Here is a 7,230-nt window from a genome sequence, read left to right on the forward strand (position 1 = left end):
ACTTTAGAGAGGACAAAAATTACAGAACTTTTATATCATGTAGCTGAACCCCATAACTGAAACTAAAACAAAATGTTTATTTTCAGTTTTTAATTTTTATGTGTACATAGTAGGTTAGTAGGTATATATATTGATGGGGTACATAAAATATTTTGATACAGGCATGCAATGTGAAATAAGCACCTATGGAGAATGGGATATCCATCCGCTCAAGCATTTATCCTTTCAGTTGCAAACAATACAGTTACACTCTTTTTTTTTTTTTTTTTTTAAGTAACAGGCTTCATTCACTTTATTTTTCTTGTATAAAAACCGTATGTTGTAGCCACAGCTGGAGCCTGGGTCCGCTGCACGGAGACTCTGGTGTGGGTCTTGACGAGGTGGTCAGTGAATTCCTGATAGGGAGACTTGGTAAACACAGTCTCCTTCCAGAGGTCAGGGTCAGGTAGCTGTAGGTCTTAGAGATGGCATCAAAGGTGGCCTTGGCGAAGTTGCCCAGGGCCGCAGTGCAGCCCCGGGCTGAGGTGTAGCAGTCATCAATACCAGCCATCATGAGCAGCTTCTTGGGCACAGGCGCTGAGACGATGCCAGTGCCCCTGGGTGCAGGGATGAGGCGCACGAGCACAGAGCCGCAGCGGCCTGTCACCTTGCAAGGGACAGTGTGGGGCTTGCCGATCTTGTTCCCCCAGTAGCCTCTGCGCACCGGGACAATGGAGAGTTTGGCCAGGATGATGGCCCCACGGATGGCGGTGGCCACCTCCTTGGAGCACTTAACACCCAGGCCGACGTGGCCATTGTAGTCCCCGATAGCAACAAACGCCTTAAACCTGGTGCGCTGGCCAGCACGGGTCTGCTTCTGCACCGGCATCATCTTCAAAACCTCGTCTTTGAGAGAAGCCCCCAAGAAAAAGTCAATGATCTCAGATTCCTTAATGGGCAAAGAGAAGAGGTAGATCTCCTCCAGGGACTTGATCTTCATGTCCTTGACCAAGCGGCCCAGCTTGGTGACGGGCATCCACTCCTTATCCTTGGCCTTGCCTCCGCGAGCTCAGCGGCCTCGGCCCCGGCCCCGTCCACGGCCACGACCCCGGCCCCGGATGCCACTGCCGAAACCTCCGCGGAAGCCACCGCGGTTCCCCATCCCAGGGCCACCAGGGCTTCCGGGCCCCCCCGCTGCACCGGCGTCATCCGCCATTTGGTGTTCTCTCGGAAAAGAAGCACAGTTACACTCTTTAAGGTCCATAACTGAAAAATTAAGATAGCTGTGTCATCAATAGGGTATACATCTGACACAAGAATTATGCGGTTGGTTTTCTCTTTTATCAGTGAAATAGAAAACAATCAAGAAAAGAAAAGAAACCATCTGCAAGACAGAAGGGAATGAAGTAAAAGGTAATTGAAAGATTTTTAAATGAAAAGAGCAGCTTTTATTTTTTATTGTGGAAAAAACCAAGTTCCCAAGCTATTCTTTTTTGCCTGTGTTTGTATAACAACACAGATTGGTAGAAAATTGCTTGCTCCAGTTGAGTCCTGTAGGGAAAGGAGCCCACACTGAATTTCAGTTTATTACAGTGATATTATTTTCCAAGCATATCTTAAATTCCAAACATATAAATTTGTTTTCAGAGTGACCAGTCCTCAATAATTTGAAGAAATAGGCAGTTGTCAATTTCATCCACTCTAGTTTTAGAGCTAAAATAATAACAGGCATGTGCTTTATTTTAAGTGTCCTTTTGTTCCTGTTTCTTCAAAGTCCATCAAAATCACTTTCTGAGTGTACATCAACAATTTGACACCTTTTGAGATAATGAAGGGTGAAAAAAGAAATGATTTATATTTTGTCTGGCCTCTTCCTTATGGAAATATGTATTTCAATTATCTTCAGTTCAAATTGAAATGGATTCCTTTGTGGCCCATATATTTACATTTTTAAAACAAGCGTTCAAATCTAATTGAATACAACTACTCATTGATTTAATCTGAGTATATGAAATGGACCACACTCCAAGGCTATTTTTTTATTCACTGAAAATATCAGTTGTTTTTTTTTTTTTTTGAGACAGAGTCTTGCTGCATTGCCTAGGCTGGAGTGCAGTGGCATGATTATAGCTCACCATAACCTTGAACTCCTAGGGTCAAGCGATCCTCCTGCCTTGGCTTCCCAAAGTGCTGAGATTATAGGCATGAGCCAGAAATACCAGTTTTTGAGAAAGGAAAGAAACTAACATTAATAGAGCAGCAAATATGCAGTTAAGGGCTGTGTCAGGCAATGTTTATATTTTTTCAGTTTGAAATATCTTGGTATAGTGAGCCAGTTATTGTCTAATTCATACTGGAAGAACCGAGGCTCAGAAAAGTTCGATTTTTCACTCATTGAGTGACTGTTCCTTAAGCTCTTGCTCTAAGTGATATGTACTATACTGGGTGGTGGAAGTATAGTGGTAAACAGAACAAGACCACACAGCTAGTAAGTGGAAAAGCTATAAGTAGGACCCAGATGGTTCCAAAGTCTAGTATCCCTTCATTTCATTATATTTGTACACAAATAGCTGTGACACAAGGAAGAATGTATAACTGATTATAAAGGGGTAAATACTAACATTTTTTGAGTGCCATTTATCAGTCATTATTCAAGATACTTGCCTTTAGTGTATACAACACTTAAAAACACCCTATAAGTTAAATTCATATTCCATTAACCAATAAAAAATTGAGGCATAGAAGGGTTCAGATTGTTACTTGTGGTTGCTCAGCTATTCAGGGGTGAAAAATTATTTGAGGCAAAGGAAGACAGTTTATTTGTAGCAAAAGTCATCCAATAATTTGCCTCATGTTCAAGTCAACCAGAGGTGGTTTCTGTTGCTTACAGCTAAGGAAACCTAAGTGATTGATACACTCTCCTGGCTGATTCATTATCACTGCGGATCCTGGGTAACTCTGTAAGCTCATCATCTGAAAGTTAAAAGAAGAGGCACTCTTGTTTTCTAGAAGCAGGCTATTCATGTGAGTCCAATTCACATCGTCAGTTTAAATTTTATGCCGTTCAGATAATCACAGAGACAATCCAGAATTCTTGGTGCCAGAAAAAAATTCATCCCTACCCGGATGAACTACTATAGATGGGTTCCCAGAAGAAACCTGTAATTGATACACTGGCTTCTCCAGGTCATTTGACTATGAACCAAAGCCCTTCTGAAACATGTTTAAATTCTGATTTCTTAACTCAGAAGGTACACAGGGCTGGTTTTCAACCTTGAGGTCCCAAGTCATTTCCAAGGTCACAGTGGAGTTTAATGGTAGGGAGCAGGGTTGGCTTCACGGGTGTGCACCCTGTGCTGTTGCATAAGGCCTTGTGCTTAGAAAGGCCTCAAGTTGGGTTTAGTGCTCTGTTCTCATTGTCTTAAAATTCTTACTGTTTGAACAAGGGCCCCCTCATTTTCATTTGTACTAGGCCCTGCAAATTATGTAGTTGGTCCTGGTGACAAATCAGTGACAAACTTATTCCAACTGGGTTCCAATTTATCTTATGAACTGAGGTTGGAAGAAAATTAATTGGGTAGCAGAATTTAGATTTCTTCTTAATGTGGTTCAACATTACTTAGTTATAGTTGGGTTGTAGGAACTCTAACGGATGCTATTCTGAGCCTTTTCTACTATTTCACAATGTTTGAAAAGAGAACTTATTCTAAAACCATAGGCACATCATAAAAAGACATCTGTTCACTAGTAATTTGAGATTCAAGGAAAAATTTTATTCTGATGTTATTGCTACTGAGGCCAAATACGATTAACATTAAGTATAAAATACAGAAATATGTAAATATAAAATAGAAATATTTAAATATATTGAATAATATCAAATATATAAACATAAAATATTTCAGTAGACTACATATATAAATATAAAAAATAAATGTAAAATAATCATAACAGCTCCAAGGACCTGAAATGAAAGTTTCTCATCAACAACAAAGGAAATGGAAATCTCTGAAGCACTGATTTTAACACCAAGGAATACTATGCAGCTGGCAAGAGTGGAGCGTGTTACACAGAGTACCTGTGTCATCACAACCAGAGACCATCTTGACATCTGATGGGAGGAGGAAGGCCTCATGCCAGAGGAAACATCAGCAAAGCATAACTTCCTATAGGCATTTGTAGCTCTGCTGACATATTGATTTTACATTTCTGACAGCAGGAGCCATTGGATCTTTATAGGTCAATTTCCAATGTTAATGCCTCTGAAATCCTTCATCTTGCACTAATGACAATTTCTAGATGGATACTAAAGCAATTTTCTGGATTAATCAGACCCCGGGTCTTGATGGACATATTTATTTACTTTCACTAATAATATAGCCAACAAGATGTTGTTGTGTTTGATTATCAGCGCCTAGGCAATGCCAGGTTTTGCCAAAGTAACTCTTTCCTCAAAAAGAGAAAAAGAGAATTTGAATTTAAAAGGGGGTTACTCTACAGTGGAGGGTGAGCGCTGGTGGTGGTGGGGAGAAACCAATGGATTCATAGGATTAAAAATAAAATTAGAGCGTTACATGCTTTAATATTTAAAAGAAAGGATATGATTATTGTCAATTACCTGTGCACCCTTGTTCTGAGCCAGGCTCTGTATGCTGAATAATGGAAGGAAACACATCCCCCAAAACCCATTGGGTACCCTGGTTTAGGGCTGCTGAGTGGGAGTGAGAGATGTGTAAAGGAAGTGTGAGTAGAGGATGATTTTATTTGAAGTGCTAAAGTGGATCCCTAAGAAAAGGACAAAGAGATTCCTGCATGGGGGAAAGGCCCTCCAGACTGGCTAGGGAGTTGATGTGTAGGGGGAGGAGGTTATAGGACACAAAATGGGAGCAGTTTTCTCTCCTTACCAGAAAAGGTAAAACAGCGACCGAAGGGGTTGATGTACAGTGCATGGGTTGTGGGAAAGTTCACTGAACTGGGTCAGCAGAGAGGTTTTTGAGGCTGGTGGGCAGACTTGAGGGGATTCCCCTGAGTTATGGGTTTTCTGGCAATTGTGATCCAAGTAGGAAGAATAAGGGCTCAGACAAAAAAGGATTTTGCTCTAGAAACCAAGTGGCAGAGGCTGGGGAGAGCTGAGCAGAAATCACTTAGCTTTGGATATTCAGGGGAAAGGTAAATCACATGGGGGACCTGTCATCTTGAGTTCTAGGCAACAAGGAACAAATCTCAAAGGTTTAAATCTCTGAGCAAAGGGAGATTGTGGTTGGGACTTATCTGCTTGTGTCTAGGTTGCATCATGAATGGTGTTTAAAAATCAATTTATTTGTATATATGTTTTAACTTTTAAATAGTTTGATTCACAAGAAGTTGCAAAAATAATACTGAGAGTTCCCATGTGCCATTCATCCCGTTTCCCCTTGTAACATCTCTTACAAAAAATTCTCCCCATGATAACATCTTACACAACCATAGTGCTTTATTAAAGCTAAGAAACTAACATTGGTACAACTCTATTAATTCAACTACGGAACTTACTTGGTTTCATTAGTTTTTACATTCCCTCACTCTCTTGTATAATTCTATGAATTTCTATAACATTTATAGATATGTGTAACAGAACTGTTCCATCACCACAAGAACTCCCTCATGTTACCTCATTATAGTCATACCCTCCCTCAACCCTATGCCCTGTCAGTCATTAATGTAGTCTCCATCACTATAAATTTGTTTACTTCAAGAATGTTATAGAAATGGAATCACTGGTAAAAGGAATTTGAGGAGATAAATTAAAAAAAGAGAAATGGAATAACATAATATATAATCTTAAAATTGAGATACAATCCAAATACCATAAATTGTACTTGTTTAGAGTGTACAATGCAGTCTTTTTTTAGTGTGGCCACAACATTGTGCAACCATCACTACTATCTAATTCCAAAAAATCCTCATCACTCCAAAAATAAACCTTGTACTCCTTAGCGATCACTTCCCATTGCTCCCTTCCCCTAGTCCCTGATAACCATTAATATACTTTCTGTCTCTTTGGATTTGACTATTCTGGGAATTTCATAAATGCATTCACATGTGGTCTTTTGTGACTGACTTCCTTCACTTAGTATACTGTTTTTTAACAGTGGTAGGATGAATGAGTACTTCATGCCTTCCTGTAGCCAAATAATATTCCACTGTGAGGATGTACCACATTTTGTTTATCCTTCATTGATTGATGGATACTTGGGTTGTTTCCAGTTTTGTGCTGCTATGAAATTTGTGTACAAGTTTTTGTGTAGGCATCTTTTCAATTCTCCTGGGCACATAACAAGGAGCAGTATTGCTTATTTAACATGTTGAGAAAGTGCCAGACTGTTTTCCAAAGTGGCTGCACCTTTTTATAATCCTAGCAGCAATATATGAGGGTTCCAATTTCTCTGCATCCTCACAACCCTTGTTATTATCTTTCTTTTTTATTATAGCTATCCTTGTCGATATAAAGTAATATCTAATTGTGGTTTTGATTTGCATTTTTCTGATGACTAATGATAGCGAACATTGTTTCATGTGCCTATTGGTGATTTATATATCTTATTTTGAGAAATGTCTGTTCAGATCCTTTGTCCATTTTAAAATTGGGTTATTTTTCTTTTTATTGTTGAGTCACAAGAGTTTTAAGAAATATATTCTGGTTGTTAGACCCTTATCAGATATATGATTTGTAAATATTTTCTTCCGTTCTGTGGGTTTTAGTTTTCACTTTCTTGATAGTGTCCTTTGAAGCACAAACGTTTTTTATTTTGATGAAGCACAATTTATGTATTATTTTCTTTTGTAACTTATGCTTTTGGTGTCATATCTCAGAAATTATTGCCCAACCTAAGGTCATGAGGATATAGTCCTATATTTTCTTCCAAGTGTTTTATAGTTTTAGCCCTTACATTTATGTCTATGGTCCTTTTGAGTTAATTTTTTGTGTGTGGTATAAAGTAGGGGTCCAATTTCATTATTTTGCACGTGGATATCCAGTTGCCCTAGCAGCATTTGTAGAAAAGACTATTCTTTCCCCATTTAATTGTCTTGGCACACTTGTCGAAAATCAATTGATCATAAATATACGAAATGTTTAACTATAGTTTTTCTGCCAAATCCAGTTCACTGTGTTTTTTCCTCCTTTCACTGAGTTCTTTTGCTTTCTGTGGCTTGCAAGATTAATACATTCATTATAATTTCTTCTTGTATCTAATAGTCTGCATTGCTCAA

General features: G+C 38.9%; 1 pseudogene; it reads right to left on the reverse strand.

Moving 5' to 3' along the window:
- Nucleotides 1–286: 286 nt before the first annotated feature.
- On the reverse strand, nucleotides 287–1,212 carry LOC105478278 (small ribosomal subunit protein uS5 pseudogene; annotated as a pseudogene).
- Nucleotides 1,213–7,230: the final 6,018 nt, after the last annotated feature.

This window comes from Macaca nemestrina, chromosome X (genome assembly GCF_043159975.1).
Source record: "Macaca nemestrina isolate mMacNem1 chromosome X, mMacNem.hap1, whole genome shotgun sequence".
In the NCBI taxonomy this organism is placed as follows: domain Eukaryota; kingdom Metazoa; phylum Chordata; class Mammalia; order Primates; family Cercopithecidae; genus Macaca; species Macaca nemestrina.